At 46.2% G+C, this 20,568-nt stretch overlaps 1 protein-coding gene across 1 annotated transcript in view; it reads left to right on the top strand.

Moving 5' to 3' along the window:
* Positions 1-20,568, top strand: part of LOC106728633 (putative POM121-like protein 1) — a 265,938-nt gene that overhangs the window by 13,022 nt on the left and 232,348 nt on the right. Inside the window, exon 4 of the mRNA XM_032480882.1 lies at positions 2,810-3,220. The gene's annotated coding sequence lies outside the window, so the exon portion shown is untranslated. The remainder of the gene's footprint in view (positions 1-2,809; positions 3,221-20,568) is intronic.

Genomic DNA, 20,568 nt, shown 5'->3' with positions numbered 1-20,568 from the left:
AACAGATAAACAACAAGTTCATGCTGTATCTCGCAGGGAACTATATCCAATACATTGCAGTAGCTTATGATGAAACAGAATATGAAAACAAATATACATATGTTCATATATGAGTGAAGCATTGTGCTGTGCACCAGAAATTGACACAACATTGTGAACTGACTATCCTTCAATAATATGTGTGTGTGTGTGTGTGTACACATATACACAATAAAACAGGATCCCAGGAGGCCTCAGTGCACTTGTCCCAGCCCTTAGAAACCATGATAATGTGGCAAAGTCCCCATTTAGCACATATCCAGTGTTGACCAGATGACATTCAAACAATTCAGTGCAAATTCTTTCCAATCCTGGCATTGCCCAGGTATCCTTGACCTTCACTGGCAGGTGGGCACAAATGGACTCATGTGCACATTGACAGTGGAATCTCACCGGCTTGAGCAGGAACGTGCGCAGGAACTCCCTTCGCAAGATAATCTTGGGAGGCCTCAAGAAAGTGGTTTCCCAGCGTCCACACCCATCTAGGCATTGCCAGCAGTCCTACCTCTGGCCACCTCTCTAGTTGCAGCTCTAGCACTGAGGTACCACTACGCCTAGCTATGTGCCCACCAGCAGCATCAGTCCTTAAGAGCTCAGCTGTCTCTGGAAGGGGGAAGACAAACATTCTCTCCCTTGGTGGTAAACTCAGTTATAGGCGTCTCAGGCTGGGTTGTTCAGGCCCTGGATGTCAGTGAATTACTGAGATGACATTTGTTCACCCACACTCTCCACTGGATCAGGGGAGCTCAGGCAGTTCAGCCGCAGTAGTAGCTATTCCACTGGCCCTAAACTCCTGTTCTGCACCCAACCACAGCAGACCTGGGCTGGCTGTGCCCCAGGGGCCTGGCCTTCAAATACCCTATTCCTGAAGTTAGGTGATTCTCTGCCCATCTTGTATGCTCTGACCTCTAACCAAGGGATCCCAATATCTATCTCATCTGCACAACACACTGACCAAACTTCAGCTCCAGCCCAGTCAGTTTCCCCATTGCCTGAAACCAACTTAGTGCTTAGTATTATTATCCTGGTTTAATCATTTTTTTTTTTAAGATAAACTGAAGCCTAGTAGGTTTTAAGTAGCTTTTCAGAGGTGAAAAGGTAGGAAGCAGTGGAACAGGAATTCAAAACTTGATCTCTCTTGAGAGAACTTGAACGTCTTTGTCCTTCTCACTCCTGCATGTTGTACCCAGATGCCTGTTACCCTGACTTCCCCTCATCACCTGCAGTAGGCTTACTCTAACCTGTCCCAAGAGCAAACCCCAGATGCCCACTACTGAACAGAGAGACTAAGGTAGGGGTGGAGGGAAAGGACTAAGCAGAGGACAGAAGGAGCCAGTGAGCCTGGGAGTGGGGCCTGGACTGCCACTGAAGTCACTGGCAGGGAGAGGGACTAGAAAGGTCTGTCTTCAGGGACTCCCTGCCCTCCCAAACGGTGCGCTGGCATGGGCTGCTAGTGCTCATTGCCAGAGTCAAACACAGACAAGCTACGGAGGTGAGAAGAAACTAACAGAAATCATAGGCTTCCGGTTTCTAGTCTAGGGTGCGAGGAGCTTGGAAGTCATCCCTCCCATCCTCAAAACAAGAAAAGATGAACAGACCGAAAAGAAACAACTCTTCCTAGACCCATCAGAGAACTGAGGTCACAGGGCAAACCACTGCCCTGAGAATTGGAGAAAGCAGGCAGATGCTTTATACGGTATGATCAGAGAAGCCCAGGCCCAGTGTGGGCAGGGACTGGAACCAGCACTGTGACACGCAGGCCCCAGGTCCAGCTTTCTCCATGGGACGAGCACTCCAGATGAGGGAAGCACCAGCCTCTCTCCTGCTGGTCAGGGCTGGCACAAGCTGTGGTTGCCGCTGTAATGCTCAGCAGACCCATGGCTGAGTCAGTGGGCAGCACTTACCAGCCTTGACAGCTGTGAGCCTCGGCTGCGGTCAGTGCCCGTGAAGTCTTGAGGAAGGCCAGCCTTCCTCCTGCAGGGAGGCAATCTTGAATAAGTAAACCTTGCCCTCTCACTACTTCAAGAATCAAAACCCAGCCATGACAATCTCAGGTATACAGCTATGAGAAATGAAAACATATTTCCCCACAAAAACTTGTATACAAATGTTCACAGCAGAACCTTATGATATAATGCATAATTGTGAGAAAAAGTGGGAAATAAAGTATATTTTCATTTTTGCTTGTATCTGAAACATTGGAAATACCATATAAGAAACGAAGTAGTTATCTAATGATGGTAGGGGAACTAAGGTGTTGTAAGGGTGGAAGTGAAACTTCTCAATGTACAGCATTCTGTTATTTTAACTTTAAATTGTGAATGTGTTCTAAATTTGAAACATGTTTAGAAACCATAGGAATTATAGTCACCGACTAGCCTTGAAATATTGTAAGCATGAACAATGTTTTTTAAAATATATATAACTATTCAAAATTTGAGTTGGGAAGAACAGTGGTAGAAGAGAATCTGTTAAATTTTCAAAACAGACTCAATAGATAATGTCTAAATTGGAAACACAGAGTTTAGAAAACACATAATGTCTTTAATTTATTTCACAACTTCTTAAGGCATTTCATAATTTTATTGATTTCCCATCACAAAGATACATTTATTTGAAATGCAGTACTTCCTCCAGTTTTGTTTTAGTTTTTTTCTTCTATTAAGTTCAAATAAAATTACAATGAACAATTTTGGTGTAAAAAACAACTTGTATACAAATATTCACAGCAGAATTAATCCTGATAAACAAAAAGATTACAAATCTGTAGGGACACCAGACCCTGCCCCCGGGGACACGAGAGCCAATCCGAGTGCACGCTTCCCGGCCCCGCCCAGACGCAGTCCTCCGCCCCGCCCCTCCCTCCACCCACCCTAAGGTCAGTTTGCCAGAAAGTCGGGCGGCAGCCTGTCGGAGCAGCTCGCGGTTCTGCGGTTCTTCCCGAGCAGCGCCTGCCTTGCTCCCTCCGGCCAGCGGCGGCGGCGGCGGCGGCGGCGGCTGCAGCGGCGGCAGCGCAGTCCCTCCGGGAGGCGCGGTGTTGGCCGAGCGGCGGCCGCGGAGCTTCTTGTCCAGCGCGGCGGCGGCAGCGGCGCGGCCCCGAGATGGTGCGCGGGCAGGTGTTCGACGTGGGCGGCGCTCCAGCAACCTGCTACACCGGCGAGGGCTCCCCCGGCGTCGTGTGGTGAGTGTCCGCGCCCCGCCTGCCGGCCGCGCCCGCCCGCGCGGCCCCCCGTCCGGCCTCGGCGGGCGCAGCTGCGGCGTCGGCCCCTGACCCTCGACCCCAACCGCGAGCCCGGCCCCGACCCCAGCAGGGCTGCCCCGCCGTCCGCGCACCGGGGGTCTCTGGCGGGGCCAGGCGGCTCGCGCTGGGGCGTTACTCGCGGCTCTTCCCGGGCCGGCCCTCGCTGGGCGCGTGGAGTAGGGGGGTGGCGAGGGGGTGGGAGGTGGAGGCCGGGACCCGGGCACTCAGGCACCCTCAGGACCGTAACAGGGCCCCGACCCCCGGGCGCTCCCCTCGCGGCTTTCCCTTGACGTCCGACTGGGAAGCCAGGAAGTCCTGAGAAGCTCGCGGCGGGGCCGTGGTCTGGAAAGAGGTCGGCAGCGGCGTGTGTGCACAGCCCCGAAATCATCATCTTGTTTGCCCCCCTCGCCTGCGTTTTCCGCGGCCGGCTTTGCTTCAGCCCCTTCCGTGCTGCCAGGGCTGCTCTCCTGCGCAGCCTTTCTAAGCAGCGTGAGCGGCACTAGTGTTGGTGTGGAATGTTTCAATCTTGAAGTTTTAAAGTGGATGTTGATGTGGTACTGTTCCCGCTTCAGGAAGGTTAAGTCGGCATTCCTGTCTTGATTTTTCCAGGGGTCATTTGGAGTTGGGCCTAATTTGACTTTTTTCTCCTTTTACCGCGTGTGTGAGCTCAGGTACTGGCATAAAGGCACCTAGACATTTTAATACAATGGCTGTGGACTTTCCCAGTTACTGCTTTAGTGCTCAGTGTATATGCAGCCCTGATGGAGTTCTTGCAAACCGCATACAGGCTCCCTTGTGTGGCTCCAGATCCCTGAGAAGCCTTTGCCGAACGGGGGGAAGGTTTTTTTGTTTTTTGGTTTTTTTAGAACCAGCTACCTGTCATATTTTGTGCTGACGGAGACTTGTGGAAGTGTAGGCTCCCTTACACGTTAACTTTCATGTGAGTGGGTCTTTCGTGTTGCATGAAGGAAGCAAACTATTTATGAAAATTCGTGTCCACCACCTTGCGGAGAGGGAAGGGCAGGTCTCTTCTTCAGATGAGAATGTATTTCGAGGTGAAGCCGGTTCCTAAGGTCGCACAACTAGAGTCGGACTTGAGGTTGCAGACTGAGAATTTGTTTCAGTTGCGGGACCCCTTTTTTAACTCCCTGTTTTCCTTAATTAATGTTGTTAACAATTTTGGAGGTTTAGTGTATTTTACTCTTACAAGCAAATTTATTTCAGAAACGTGTTCGAATTTGAAAGGTCATAATTTTAGAAATGCATTGAGGGAATGTTTTACCAAGTATGCTAGCTAGGTACAAAGACTAGTTAAACTTCATTGAAAAAAAAAGAGAATATTTTCATCATCTTCAGGAACAGAGTGCTTCACAGCACTCTGAATGAATGGACCTGACAAACAGTCTAAGTGAAAGAAGCCGACTTTAATGGCCGCATGTTGTATGATTGCATTCATGTGGAAGTCGAGAATAGGGAAACCTACAGAGACAGTAAGAGGGTTAGTGGTTGTTGGGACATAGACGTGGAGACAGGGCATAAAAGCTAAAGGATATGGGGTTTCCTTTGGAGGTAATGAAAATGTTGTAATATGTATTGTGACGATGATGACAAAATCTATGACTATGCTGAAAACCATGAAATTATACACTTAATGTGGGGGGGATTATATGATATGTGAATGTCTTAATAAAGTTTTTATTTAAAAAATGAGCTGAAGCAAATATGGGAAAATGTTAACATTGTGTGATATCTAGGTGTTGGCTCTACTGTTTCTATTGCATTTTTCTATTTTTGCGTATGGTAGAAACAATCCTTTTCAAAGTGCTGGCTCTTACAGAAACCTGCATTCAGGGGGAGGAGGAGTAAAAGCAATTTCAGGATCATTTTTAATGAATTAATCGGTGATCTCCAGATGGTTGGCTTTTACTCTCTTACAACATTGCAAAACACATCTTATTAGTTACATTTGAAGTTTTTTAGACCCATGTGTAAGAATGGTTATTCATTTCCCTCTTAAAAGCACACATAAGTATTATTTTTATTTAGTTTAAAACCATCTGAAACTTACAGAATTCCAAGTACAATATAAAGAACTTTTTTTTATTAACTCCCATTTGGGAGTGAGTTACCAACCTGATGCCCCATCACCCCCAAAGACTTAATGGGGTGTTTCGGTCATCTTCCTACATAATCACAACACAACCATCAAAGTAAGGAAGTAAACATAGATCATTCATATTACCCAATCCTGAGACCTTTATTAAATTTCATCAGTCATCCCAGTAATATCCTTTATAGTAAAAAAAAAAAAAAAAAAGATACACTTAAGAATGTGTTGCTGAGCAGTAGAGTGGGTGCTTAGCGTGCACAAGGTCCTAGGTTCAATCTCCAGTACCTCCAATAAAAAATAAAATAAAATAAATTAATTTTAAAATACATAAAGAAACCTAATTACCTCCCCCCCAAACCAAAACAAAGAATGTGTGTTGCGTTTGTCACATCTCTTTAGTGTCCTTTAGTCAGAAAAGTTTCTTCAGTCTTTCTTTGACTTTCATGACCTTGATACTTTTGAAGACTGCAGCCAGTTATTTTGTGGAATAGCCTTCAGTTTGGCAGGAACATCACCAAAAGTGATGCCGTGTTCTTCATGCACCTCATCAGGTGACACTCAGCTTCAGGAGCACAACCAACCATCCCGTGCCTTCCATCTTAAAGTTTTAACACAGTCTGTGATCCTTTTCTTCTTGTGTATTGTCTCAGTTTTCTCCAGGTTAATTTTCTTTTTTGCTTTCATCTTAGACTTTTGTCGAGTGTCTGGTGATCCTGGGCTGTCCATTCAGAAGGAAAGGCTTGGTTTCCACTGTGCCCTGTGCCCACGCCTTCAGGGGCGGCTAGTGACTTCATTTCTGACCTTTTCTAGGGTTTCACATCAGGGCTTGGCTGGGTATTGCTGGACGCTCTGCCGCAGGAACTTAGGCTTAGTGCCATTTTTTCTTAGTTACTCCTTGTCTGTCTACGTTCTATCTTCTAGAGTTTTCTGACATCTCCCCTCTGTAGTCACTTCATCTCCTGTTCTCTTTGTACTTTTTATGCCTTTTTATTCCTTTGTTATTTTAGGGGGTTTTGAGACGAAGTGAAGACAAACAGATTTTTAAATCATAGTCTACATTTTTTAATGAACATTTATTTTCATTTATTTTTAATTTATGCAAATGGTTGTTAACATTCTCATTTTTGGGTGAGGAGATTTAGTCTTCTTTTTACATTTCTAATTTTGGTAGCTATTGAAAGGTACAAACTACTATGTATAAAATAAATGTTACAAGGATTTATTGTACAGCACAGGAATACAGCCAGTATTTTATAATCACTTTAAATGGAGTATAATCTACAAAAATATAGAATCACTATGTTGTACTCCTGAAACTAATATAATCTTGTACATTAACCACGCTTCAATACAAAAAATACACCCATCATGTCATGGACGGTTCATTCTTATGGGAGGCAGAAAATTGAGCTGAAGAAGTCAAACAGTGAGTGGTTCCAAGTGCTACGTAGAGAATGAAGGACACAGTGTACTAAGAAATGACTTGGTTACTCTTCTACTGGATCAACAGAAAATAACCTCTCTCAGGTAGTGATTTTTAAGGAGAAATATTCACCTACCAGGTAAAGAACAAGGAAACAGCATTATTTGCAGAGGGAAGAGTTAGTTCAAAGCTCCTAAGGTGAAATGAGCTTGGCAAGTCTGGGGGAGAAGAAAGGCCACTGTAGCACGAATGGACAAGGGGGAAGAGTGGTATAAAGTCAGCGAGTTGGACACTCTCAAACCCACCCAGGGCTTTTTAAACCGCAAGGAGTCTGGAGTTTATTCTCATGTGATGGGAGGCCAACAGAGTGTTCTATATTGGGGAGGAACAGAGTCTGATTTATGTCACAGACGAGGCTGGCTGCATTGTGGTGAAGGAATGCTGGGACAGTACTTGGGAACTGTCTCAGTGGCCTAGGTGAGATGACGGTGTCCTGGGTGAGGATGGTGGCAGTAAAGAGGGAGAGAACTAGAGGGATGACAGATATGTTCCTGAGACATAGGTGACAGAGCTTGGTGACAGACTGACTATCGTACAGATGAAAGAGAGAACTGAAGGAGTTGCTTATGAGACAGACTTACAGTATAGTTTTTTAAAATTGAAGTACAGTCAGTTTACAATGTTGTGTCAACTTCTGGTGGACAGCACAACGTTCCAGCCACACACAGACATACATACACTGGTGGGAAGGGGATACACTGGGAGTTTGAGATTTGCAGATACTAACTACTACGTATAAAATAGATAAAAGCAAGTTTCTTCTATATAGCACAAGAAATTATATTCAATAACTTGTAGTAACCTATAATGGAAAAGAATATGAATACAATATAGCTTTTAAAAATAGAAACATACCTCTTTCATGAACTATTCAAAATCTTTATCCAGCTCTTCTTTGGAATAATGCACCATTATCAATAATTGTCACCACCCGAAATAAACATTCCAAGGTATTTACAACATTGGAAACACTAAATGACAAGTGATTACAAATAGCCTTCAAGGAGATCCATATCACATCACAAAAACAGCCAGTCATGAACTTCAGAAATTTCTCCTTTGATTTAGCTCATATGTACAGTTATTGGCCATTAGCTCATGTGCACAATTCTTGGCCAGTAAGCTGGACAAGAAATTTCTAATTTATTAATAAAACTGGGGACAGTGGTTAGCGTCTTTTCGCCTCCCCGGGCGCAGGTTAGAGTGGTCGCAGTTTCCCAGGATAATCTGGCGGATGGGAGCAGTGACTGCTGCACGGCTGGGGCCTCCAAGGCCTTCTTCTCTGCGCTCCTGGGAGTCACAGTCAGATTCATTTACATCTATGTTGATTTCACACATATGTGGTCGTGAAGATGGGACCCAGGATGCAGACGGTCTGTCTGCGTACTTCCACCCTGAGGCCTCCCTTGACATCGGGTAGAAACCCGATATCCACTTTTCCAACTGCACAGCATTCATTCATCCACGTGTACCAGAACTGATGGACCCCATTCCCTCTCCATCAACCTTAGTGTTGCTTTAATTCCCACTGTTTCAACCAGTGATGTGATGAACACCCTTGAAAAGACATTTTGAATAGCTGTGCAAGGACTTAAGTGGGATGAACTCTAAGGATCAGCACTGCTGGGGCACGGATGCAACTGTGGCCCTTTGATGTGCCCTGTACCCTATTCCCCTGGAGAGAAGTGTCTGTTAACTCTTCCCTTCCCTCCAGGGGACCTGCTGGGGCCTCTGCCTCCTTACATTGTCACCAGGGCTGGTTGTCACCAGGCTAAAGACCTGCCAGCGTGATGGTGACCAGTGCTGTCCCGCAGTGTGTCCGTCTGCCTGTGTCCTCACCTGACAGGTCGAGCATCTCCAGCACACACTGGCCACCTGCGCTGCCTCTCGTTGGAACTGCCTGTGTGTGTTGGGTTTCTGTTGGGAACACTGGATTTCAGGAGGATTTTGGACCACAGGGACGTGAAACCTTTCTCCAACATTGGGTTATGAGGAACACTTTTTTTCAGGTTGTGGTTTGTCTTTCCAGCTGTTTTTCTGGGGTTTTGCTTGTCTTTTGATTTGTTTGGTTTTATTTTTGCCACAGGAATAGCTAAGCATCTCCCTTCTGTCCTCTGGCTGTGGTGTCACAGGGGGAACAGTAGTGTCTACCCTGAGATTATGCACAGTCACTAAAAGGGCTTCATTTTGTACGTCTCATCTTTAGTCTATCTGGATTTTCCTCTCAAAACATAACAATGTTAATTCATATAAAAACAAAAAAATTCACCAGTCCTCACTTAAGAGATTTGGGCAGACAGAAAAAGCCACCTTTTATATGATGTCGGTGATAGGGAACCTCCAGGATAGGTAAAGAGTCAGAGAGAGAGAAAGGGGCTTAGTTTTTGTCAGGGGCTGGGGGAGGGGGGAAGTGGTGTGTGCTTTGGTTACAAGCTTTTAGTTTGAGGAAGGAAATCGTCTGAAATAGACAGTGGTGTTGGGCTCACAGCATTGTGAGTGCACTTAATGGTCCTGAATTGCACAATTTAAAATGGGAAAAGGCTAAGCTTTATTCTTGTAAACTTAAACCATAAAAAAATAGATGATTCTGTATTAGAAAAGAACAAATCTGACTCCACATTAGATCTGTTCTTTTGGCTTTAACCCTGTGCCCAGTTGCTTTAACCCTGTGCCCAGTTTTTGAGGCTTTGTCTTGCTAGCTCTGCACCCTTTGTTAAACAATGTTGCCTTTAGCCTGTCTGGTAAACAGGAGAGCTAGTCTCAAGGTTTTGACCTTTAAGGATTTAACACTTCTGCACTGCTATAAAGACAAGCTTCAGAATAGAAAATAAAGTTTGTTTTATTAGAGGTTTTACAGGGGCACCATGACCTGACCCCACATGGACAACTGCAGACCAAGATAATGGCAGACTGATGTCCTGGAGAACCATCTTCCCCAAGTCAGACTTCAGGCTCCTTTTCTACTGAAAAGGGGAGGGGCTGTGGTTGGTTGTTGCAAACTTCTTGGTGTAGGATTTCTTTGTTCTTGGAATCCTTTCCAGCTGTCCAAGTGGGTCAGGTCATGGTGCCCTGTAAAACCTCCAACAAAACAAACTTTACTTTCTATTCTGCAACTTGTTGTCTCTATAGGAGTGCAAAGTGTTCACATCCTTAAAGGTCAGAGCCTTGAGAATAGGCTCTCCTGTCTATTTCAGGCTAAAGGCAACATTGTTTTGCAAAAGGTGCAGAGCCAGCAAGAGTAAGCCTAGAAAACAGGGCACAGGGTAGAAGGAAAAGAAACATTTAATATGGAGTCACATTTGTTCTTTTCTACTACAGTGCCTTTTGGTGAGAGTTAAGAGGATGTTTCCTGGGCAGGTCCTCCTCTGCCCCAGGCTGGGGTTCAAAGCAGGAGCCCTGCCACATTCACCATGACTGTGATCTCTTGCAGGGCCTGATCTCCTGCAGAGAATGTAACAATTATCGGTGATTAAAATTATCTGTCAGAATCACTTCAATTGCCTATAAAATATATCATGGTGGGGGTGGGGTGGGAGGAGGCAGGCAGGGGACATCTCATTGGTCCCTCAACAGTCAGTCTCCTCTGATGCAAGGGACCAGGGTCATGGTAGATTCCAAGGTGGCCAGGCCAGCGCAGCTGCCTGCTTGGTTCTCCAGCCTTGGGTTCCTAACATGGACACTTTCTAATCTCCCGTCCCTTGTCCCTCTCCCGGCACTGAATGAACATGGTCCCTGCACCCACCTGGGCTGAAGCCAGGCCCCTCACACAGCCCACCACCTGCTGTCCATCCCTGGGCTCAGTTGCACCCTCATCCCCCAACAGGTCATAGTGCCCAGCACCTCAGCCCTCAGGGTCTGGATCACCATCCGGCATGTCAACCACCCAAGGCCCACAGGGCAGTGGTGGGCAGCCTGGGACCACCCTGACCCGCAGGCTCAGATGAGGCACAGGGCTCGGGGTTGAGGGCACCCAGGGGGAGTTGGAGCTGCCTCCAGCCTGGCCCGCTGCGCCCTGTAGCCTCAGACATTGGCTGTGCTGCCTCACACTAGGCCGGGTCCCCTGCTGGTGGCAGTCGCCATAGTGACCAGAGCCCAGAATTCCCCGCCCCACGTGTGGGGTAAGGGGTGAGGGTGTCAGGTGTCAGCTCATGGTAGGGGTGCATTAGGGGTGAGGGGGGATCCTGTGGTAAAGGGGGACAGTCTGAGGGGTGAGGGGGACCATCTTGGGATGTTGGGGGAATCCTGCTTTTTTTTTTTTTTTGGGTTAGTTTGAATGCTTTATGTTTAAACAGTGGAATAAATACCATTGAGTTTAAACAGTGGAATAAATACCATTGAAGTTAATTGACAATCAATACATTCTATGCAGCACAGCGCAATTGATTACGCACCAAACAATGAAATGTCTAATTACATAGATGCACAGTGTCCTTGATTAACATTAATATCCTTTCAGCCTATCTATTTGCACTGTATACCATGTGTAACATTGTGTTAATCATTAATCATACTGATTGCATTAGTCATTAATCATTAATCCCTCCGAAATCAAAATTTTTTTGACATTTTTTATTGATTTATAGTCATTTTACAATGTTGTGTCAAATTCCAGTGTTCAGCACAATTTTTCAGCCATACATGGACATATATACACACTCATTGTCACATTTTTTTCTCTGTGAGCTACCATAACATTTTGTGTATATTTCCCTGTGCTATAGAGTATAATCTTGTTTATCTATTCTACAGTTTTGAAATCCCAGTTTATCCCTTCCCACCCTCCGCCCCCCTGGCAACCACAAGTCTGTATTCTCTGTCTATGAGTCTATTTCTGTCCTGTGTTTACACTTTGTTTTGTTTTTTGTTTGTTTGTTTAGATTCCACATATGGGCGATCTCATATGGTATTTTTCTTTCTCTTTCTGGCTTACTTCACTTAGAATGACATTTTCCAGGAGCATCCATGTTGCTGCAAATGGCATTATGTTGTTGGTTTTTATGGCTGAGGAGTATTCCATTGTATAAATACACCACATCTTTATCCAGTCACCTGTTGATGGACATTTAGGCTGTTTCCATGTTTTGGCTATTGTAAATAGTGCTGCTATGAACATTGGGGTGCAGGTGTCATCCTGAAGTAGGGGTCCTTCTGGATAGAAGCCCAGGAGTGGGATTCCTGGGTCATACGGTAAGTCTATTCCTAGTCTTTTGAGGAATCTCCTCACTGTTTTCCATAGTGGCTGCACCAAACTGCATTCCCACCAGCACTGTAGGAGGGGGGAATCCTGCCTTGAGACAGTGGTGAGCCATAAGTTGTACCTAGCAGGGTGGAGTGTGGGAGTAGGGACCTCGGTATAAGAAAGAGCCCCATCTTGGGGGTCCCTTTGGAGACTGGGCCTGGCTGGGGCTGGGGGCAGTAACGGGGAGGGGGAGGTGAGCAGGGGGAGTGGGGCTGGGGACTGTGGCCTGGCCCGGGGCCAGGGGTGGTTCTGGTTCAGTGCCTGGGACCTGGTCGGTGGCCGGGTGGGGGCCTTGGGGATGGAGACCCAGAAGGGCGGGCAGGGAGGTGGGCCCGCACTACCGCCCTGCCCAGCCCCGCCAGGCTGTGCTGGGCCCCACACTGCTGGAGCCCCAGCCAGAGTGTCCGGTGTGACGCGCATGCGCGTGGACGCACAGATGCTCGGACTCCGGAACCCGCCCAGCGGAGGAACGTGGCCTCGGGTCTGGGCCGCCATGTGCCATCGCCTGTGCTGTTGTCGCTGGGCAGGTAAGGGGGCGCTGGTGGGGGCGCGCAGGTCGGGGAGCCGGCGGGTGAGGCCTGGGCTGCGTTGGGGAGGCGCGCAGGGAGGCGAGCGCAGGTGAGGTCTGGGCCCCGCAGCCCCTTAGGACCCTGAGGCAGGTCCGGGCCGCCGCCCTGGTTCGTGGTGCCCCTCGCCCCCCACATTAGTAGTCCTTGAACTCCGCGTCGTCGCGGCCGCTCCTACGGGGAAGCGGGAGCAGCCCCGGGAGGTGAGAGGGAGCACCTCCAACCGGCCCTCAGGCCTTGGCCTGGTCGCGGGAGGCGGGTGCGGTGCGGTCGCGGGGTCCCAGCGGCGGCTGCGGTGGGATGGGGGCAGCCTCGTGCGAGCCTCTGGATTTGTTTCCTACTCCCCCACGGCTTGTAGTGGGGTGATCTCTGCTTCCCCATGTTCGCGGGGTGCATGTCTCGCGGTCAGCCTGCTCCTCGAAGGCGGAGGCGGTGTTCTCAGGGTGCGTGGGCTGTGCTATCGGCGGCGGCGGGGAGAGGGGTCTGCCCCAGGGAGCCTGTCGATTTTCTCCCATCTCCCCCGCGGCTTGTCCTGGGCTCGGTCTCTGCTGCACCAGGTTTGCGGGACTCAGGTTACAGGTCAGTCTGCTCCCCGGAGGCCGGCGCGGTGCGGTCAGTGCGGGGCCGGCGACAGCGACAGCAGAAATGGGAGCAAATCCTCGCGCTCGCATGGGGCAGCTCCAATCCCGCCATCGCTGCCGCCTTCGAAGCTCTGACAGCACAGCATCCGCCTTCCAGGAGCAGGCTGACCTGTAACCTGAGACCCGCGAACCTGGGGTAGTAGAGGCCAAACCCAGGACAGACCGCGGGGGAGTTGGAAGCAAATCCACAAGCTCACCTGGGCAGACCCCTAATCCGCCGCTGCCGCCGCTGCCTCCAGCCACACCGCGTCCGCCTCCTGGGAGCCGGCTGACCTGGGGATGTGCCTGGGGAGATGGGGGCAAATCGTCCCCCAGCTCGCCAGGGGCAGCGCTCCTCTCCCTACCGCTGCCCCAGGTTCGCGGGACGCTTGTTTCCAGGGCAGTTGGCTCCGGGGAGGCAGGCGCGGTGCGGTCAGGGGACGGCGTTAGGGTGCAGGTGTCTTCACATTGGAATTCGCTCCAGATACATACCCAGAAGTGGGATTGCTGGTTCAAATGGGAAGTCTATTTTTAGTTTTTTGAGGAATTTCCATACAGTTTTCCATAATGGCTGCTCCAAACGACATTCCCAGCCACAGTGTAGGAGGCTTCCTTTTTCTCCACACCCTCTCCAGCATTTCTCATTCATGATTGCCATTCTGACTGGTAGGAGGTGAGGGTTCATTGTAGTTTTGATTTACATTTGTCTTATAGAGATACTGAGCATTTTTTCATGTGCCTGTTGGCCATTTGTATGTCTTCACTGGAGAAATGCGTGTTTAGGTCTTCTGCCCGTTTTTGGATTGGGTTGTTTTTTTATTATTAGATTGTATGAACTGATTATATGTTCTGGAAATTAAGCCTTTGTCAGTCGCATTATTGGCAAATATTTTCTCCCATTTGTTGTCGTTTTATTTATGGTTTCGTTTGCTGTGCAAAAGCTTGTAAGTTCAGTTAGGTCCTGTTTGTTTATTTTTGCTTTTATTTCTGTTGCTTGGGTAGACTGCTCTAGGGGAAGATTACTGAGAAGTATGTGAGATAATGTTTTGTTTATGTTTTCTTGTAAGAGACTTAGTGTCTTGTCTTATATTTAAGTCTTTAAACCGTTTTGAATTTATTTTTGCGTGTGGTGTGACGGGGTATTCTAATATCATTGATTTGCATGCAGCTGTCCAGCTTTCCCTACACGATCTGCTGAAGAGACTGTTTTCACTCCGTTATATGTTCTTGCCTCCTTTGTCAAAGATGGTTTGAGTGAAAGTTCGTGGGTTTATGTCTGGGCTCTCTATCCTGTTCCATCGATGCGTACGTAGGTCTGTTTCTGTACCAAGACCATGCTGGTTGGATTGTAGCTCTATAGTAGCGTGTGAAGTCTGGGAGGGTTATCCTTCCTGCTTCGTTCATTTTCTTCAATAATGCTTTGGTAATTCTGGGTTTTTTGTGATTCCGTGTAAGTTTTAGGATGATTTGTTCTAGTTTTGTGAAAAATGTCCTGGGTGATTTGATAGGAATCTGTAGGTTGCTGTGGGCAGTATGGTCATTCTAACAATATTAATTCTTCCAATGCAAGAATCTGGGCTATCTTTCCATTTCTTTGTAAGTCTTCTTTAATTTTTTTGATCAGTGTTTTGTAGGTCTCCACATGTAAGTCTTTCACTTCCTGGGTCAGACTTATTCCTAAGACTTTTATTTTTTTTGGATGCAGTTTTCAAAGGGATTATTACCTTCGTGTAAATAAACACCACTGATTTCTGTATGTTGATGTTGTGTCCTGCTGCCTTGTTGAATTCTTTTACTAGTTCTAGTCATTTTTGTGGGGAGCCTTTAGGGTTTTCCATGTACAGTATTATGTCATCCACATATAGTGATAGCTTTACCTCTTCTCTTCCAGTTTGGATCTCTTATTTTTTTTTGTTGTTGTTGTTGTCTATTTGCTCTACTAGGACTTCCAATACTATATTGCGTAGAAGTGGTGAGAGTGGGCATCCTTGTCTTGTTCCAGATGTTAGCAGACAGGCTTTCAGCTTTTCAGTGTAGAGTATGATGCTGGCTGTAGGTTTGTTATAAATAGCTTTTATCATGTTGAGATATGTTCCCTGTATACCCAGTTTAGTAAGACCAGGGGCTCAGTGTGGTCAGGGGGCTGGGAGGATGGCAGCAGCAGTAGCGGTGGCGGGAGGAGAGGGGCTCCCCCTTGCCAGGCCAGTCATTTGCTCCCATCTACCCCTGTGGCCTGGCCTTGGGGCAGCCTAGCTGCCTCAGTTTCATTGGGCCTAAGTCTTTAGGTCAGTCTGCTCCCAGGAGGCTGGCATGATGCAGTCAGGGGCAGTGGCGGGAGTCAGGCTGCCCTGTGCAAGCCCTTGAATTTATTCCCATCTCCCCAGTGGCGTGGCCTGGCCTGGGGTGGCCTCTGTTGCCCCAGGTTCGCTGGAGGTGCGTCCTCAGGTCAGCCGGCTCCTGGGAGGAGGACGCGGTGCCCTGAGCGGGCAGTGTCTGGCCACGGGCAAGGACTCCCAGAGGACTGGGTTCTAGCCTGGGGTAGCTGACTCTCCTAACCTTTATTTTGCTTTCTCAGGTGGTAGCTGTAGCGGTGTTTCCATTATAGGATATCAGTAGATATTGGTAGGTCTCTGTGCTATACAGAAGAAACTTTTTTTAAAATCTATATGTATAGTAACTAACATATGTAAATCTCAAACTCCCAAATTTATCCCTTCCCACCTCCTTTCCCTGGTAACCATAAGATTGTTTACTATGTGTATGACTCTTTCTGTATTGAGTTCAAATGAATTCATAGTGTCCTTTTTCTTTCCTTTTTTGGATTCCACATTTGAGCAATATCATATGGTATTTTTCTTTCTCTTTCTGGCTTACTTCACTTAGACTGATGATCTCTAGGTCTATCCACGTTGCTGCAAATAGCATTATTTTATTCTTTTTTATGGCAGAGTAGTATTCCATTGTAAAATATACCCCAGTTTCTTTATCCAGTCATCTGTTGCTACCTTTAGGTTGCTTCCATGTCTTGGCTGTTGTATAGGGTGGTGTTGTGAACATTATGGTGCAAGTGTCTTTTCACATTACAGTTCCCTCCAGATATATGCCCAGAAGTGGGATTGCTGGATCAGATGGTAAGTCTATTTTTAGTTTTTTTGAGGAATCTGCATACTGTTTTCCATAAGGTCTACACCAAACTACATTCCCACCAACAGTGTAGGGGGTTCCCTTTTCTCCATACCTTCAGCATTTGTCATTCATGGACTTTTGAATGATGGCCATTCTGACTGGTGTGAGGTGATAGCTCATTGTAGTTTTGATTTGCATTTCTCTGATAATAGCGATAGTGAGTATTTTTTCACGTGCCTGTTGGCCATTTGTGTGTCTTCTTTGGAGAATTGTTTGTTCAGGTCCTCTGCCCATTTTGGGGTTGGGTTTGTTTTTTGTTACTCAGTTGTATGAGCTGTTTACATATTCTGAAAAATTAAGCCTTTGTCAGTCACATCATTTGCATATATTTTCTCCCATTCATAGATTATTTTCTTTTGCTTATGGTTTTCTTTTCTGTGGGGAAGGTTATGAGTTTAATTGGGTCCCATTTGTTTATTTTTGTTCTTCTTTGCATTGCCTGGGTAGACTGCCCTAGGAGAACGTTGCTAAGAATTATGTCTGAGAATGTTTTGCCTATGTTTTCTTTTAGCTGATTTATCGTGTCTTGTCCATCTGCATCTTAATCCTAGACTCTAGATCTGTTCTTCAGTTTCAAATTTTGAGCTTCTTAGAGAACACCTACTCTTAGCTCACATGTCAGATTCAACATGTCTTAAACTGAATTCGTAATCTTTTTCTTGAACTGACTTCCACTTGCAGCATCTCTGCTTACTCAGTGGGATAATCATTCTTCCGGTCCTGGATACCCAAAGCCTTGGACTGGTCTCTGATTTCTCTGTCTCGCACCATCTTCCACATTTTGTCAGCTCCCGGAACTGCACATTCTTGGTTTCAAGTGTCCATTCTGATTGCTGATACTCTGATGGAGAGCTTTCATCCCTGACACCTGAATTCCCTCTGTTGAGCTCTTGGATATTCTTTCCCCACCATTCAGTCCACCTACAGTTTCGACCCTCCAACATCGAGAGTCAAGTCAAAGACTTACTGCAACCAGATCTCTCAGCCAGGTAGTCTCGGCCCTCCATCATTTTGGCCCTGCGTTATCTGTTCCAGTCATTATGTGCCTTAGCCTCCTAGGGTAGCCTGTGCTTTATCACAAGCCAGGAGAATCCAGCTTTTTCCCATCCAGTTCTCAGTTAAAATAGCTTAGAATTACCCCAGGAACCAGTTGGAGCCCCATCCCCTTTATAGAGTCTTCCCTATTTACTCCAACTCCTAGCTCCTCTTTGTATTCCTGCACTGTTGATGATCGATAGCCCGTAATCTTGGCTTTGAGTACTGACTTGGTACCATTCCCGGGTGGTTTCCAATGTTTCTCCTCACTTAGCTGGTAAGTGGAGAAGGCTCCCATGTTCAGCCTCCTTTATACCCCTCACCCTGCTTAGCATTGGGCAACAGTGGGCATCCAGGCAGTGCTTTCCTACTTGATTTATTCACAGGGGTGGTGGTCTGGAACATAGCTAATAACTTTTAATTCAGTGTTGTAATTGAAAATGAGGAAGGCCTAGAAAATCCATAAGAATTTATCTCTATGTTGAGTTTAGCGCTTAACCTCAATGATTTTCTTAACTGTGCATTTACATTCACATAGTGTTCAGTGCTTGTATGTTTCCCTGAGGCAAGCAGGTGAGATGTCATTATGTTTGACTTTCACGTTACATTTCATATTGGATATATTTGTGGAATGAGAAAACCTTATTTTATTAGTACACAGCTGGGAGCCCAGAGAGACTAAGTGCGTCACCCAGGGTCACCTGGTCAGTGTTGGGCACAGGCCAGGACCGTGGTTCATATCTTTCAGCTGATGCTGCTCCTCTTCCAGTGCCTTTTCACACCAGTGCTGGGAAATGTAGCCCCATCAGCCACATGGCCAAGTCCCATTGCTGCCCCTTTACCTGCCAGTGGTGGCAATGCTACGAAAAGTGGCAAAAGAAAGGTCAGAAATAGGAGTGGTAAAAGACATGGAAGTGCTGGAAGTGGATCCTCAACCTCCTCCTCCCTGTTTGAGCGCCTCACACGTGTCCTACCCTGACAGTGCTATTCATTGTTTATAACATAGTGTTTACCATCAACCTGATCTTGCATAAGACATGCTTTTACCCTGGTCCCTTCCCTGCTAGTAGTCACTGTCAGGGACAGAAGGTGCCTGACTGTGCTCTGTGCATGTCTACTTGCTCTAAAGAGAAGTGGATGGAGATTGGGCAGTCACACAATCCAAGCAAATGAGACTCTTGGCACTGAAGCTTACTTTGGGAATGGAATTTTCTGTTTATTAATTAACCTTATTAATACCTTTATAATTTTTATTTTGCTTGGTAGACAGAATCACAGAGAAGGCATCAATAGCAGGAGTTGAAACCACTTTTTTTTAATTGAAGTATTGTTTACAATGTTGTGTCAGTTCCGGCGTACAGCATAATGTTTCAGTCATACATATATATACATATATTTGTTTTCATGTTCTTTTTCATTATGGGTTACTGCAAGGTATTAAATATAGTTCCCTGTGCTGTACAGAAGAAACTTGTTTATCTATTTTCTACAGAGTAGTTAGTATGTGCAAATCTCAAACTCCTAATTTATCCCTTCCCACCCGCTTTCCCACTGGTAATCATAAGACTGTTTACTATGTATGTGAGTCTGTTTCTGTTTTGTAGGTAAGTTTGCTTTAAAACCACTTTCTTTGTGAATTTATGAAAGCATCATGTATATACCTCCCACATGATATTTTCTCATCGGTAGGCTAGAAATTCCCAAATTTCCTGGCAGATGAGCGATGACAGTGAGTATGTTTAGAATTTTGAGACACAATAAGAGATAGCTTTTATGATTAAACAGTCTTATGTCTTACCCATTATTAGTTTAGATCATTGTCAGATACAGAGGTGAAAAAGTATACATCATAGAGAAAGGTTTCAGAAGTGTAAAAAAATTTAATTATCAAGTGATTTGTTTATATTGGCCAGCTATTCCACAGAGGTCAAAATACTTAAAAAGTTTGCGAATTCCCCAGAGGTGAGAACTTGACCAAATCATGCTATGGGTGTTGTTGCATTTACTTTAAAAAATAATTTATTAATTTTTAATTAAGTATCAACATCTTCTAACTCATGAATTTATCTTTAGGTAGCCTCAAGCAGTGTTCTTAATCCGTTCAGGTGCCAGTAGTTTAAATCATACAACACACCTCTTTTGTGGTAAAATGAGGCAAATCACATGAATCTTTTCCCTACAAAATTACCGCAGGGGTTGTGTGGCCCTGCAAGAGCAGTGCTGGTCATTACAGCTCGGTTTGCAGTCCAGGTGTTAGTCTGATTCGTTTTTGTCTAAGCACCCCTCTTGGTGGAGCCGATCTTGCCTCAGACTTGGTTTAACAACCGGATGAGAGATGCTCAGCTTTCTGCATGGAGGGCTTTGTAACAGCTCCTTGGTTTCCCCAGTCGGTGCCCCGGAGGGGTGGCTGTATGCTCCCTGGGAGAGCATTTGCTCAGCAAGGCAGAGAGGCTCAGTGCCTGGGGGCAGGAGCAGAGAAGTTGAAGGGGTCTCACTTTAAACTGCTTCTGGGGAGTTCCTGACCCCTCCTCCCGTCTCCTCCAGGGTGGAGCGCGGTGGGCGCTGCTCCGAGATGCTCTCAGTTCTGCCTTTTTTTGAAAACTGAATATACGAAAAAAAATCTTGTCTCGGTAAATACCAAACTCCTGTTGTCTTCCGTTTTGCTCTCGCTGAATTGTTTGTTTTTAAAATGTCATACTCTGTTTTGGCTTGGGAGGAAATGGCCATCCATGGTTTATGAGGAAAGAAGCCACACAATTAGTGACAAAGAACATCCTAAGTGACAGATTCCAGACAGAAGATTCTAAGTGGGTTACAGCCAGAAGTGCTTCCTGGAAAACTCCGTACCCACGTTCCCTTCTACCAATAATATAACTGTTTCACAAGAGCTTTAAGTTCCTCTTTTTATGAAAAAAGAATTTGTCAAGAGGGAAGGTTGGGGAACTTTCCCTTAAAGGGTCGGATAGTAAATATTTTAGGCGCTGCTGAATAGGAGTCAACATCAAGGATAGTGCGCATACCTGCACAATTGTCAAATGTCACCATTAAA

This window comes from Camelus ferus, chromosome 6 (genome assembly GCF_009834535.1).
Source record: "Camelus ferus isolate YT-003-E chromosome 6, BCGSAC_Cfer_1.0, whole genome shotgun sequence".
Taxonomy (NCBI): Eukaryota; Metazoa; Chordata; class Mammalia; order Artiodactyla; family Camelidae; genus Camelus; species Camelus ferus.
Note: the sequence above shows the minus strand (reverse complement) of the source record. Positions and strands in the feature narration are given on the sequence as shown.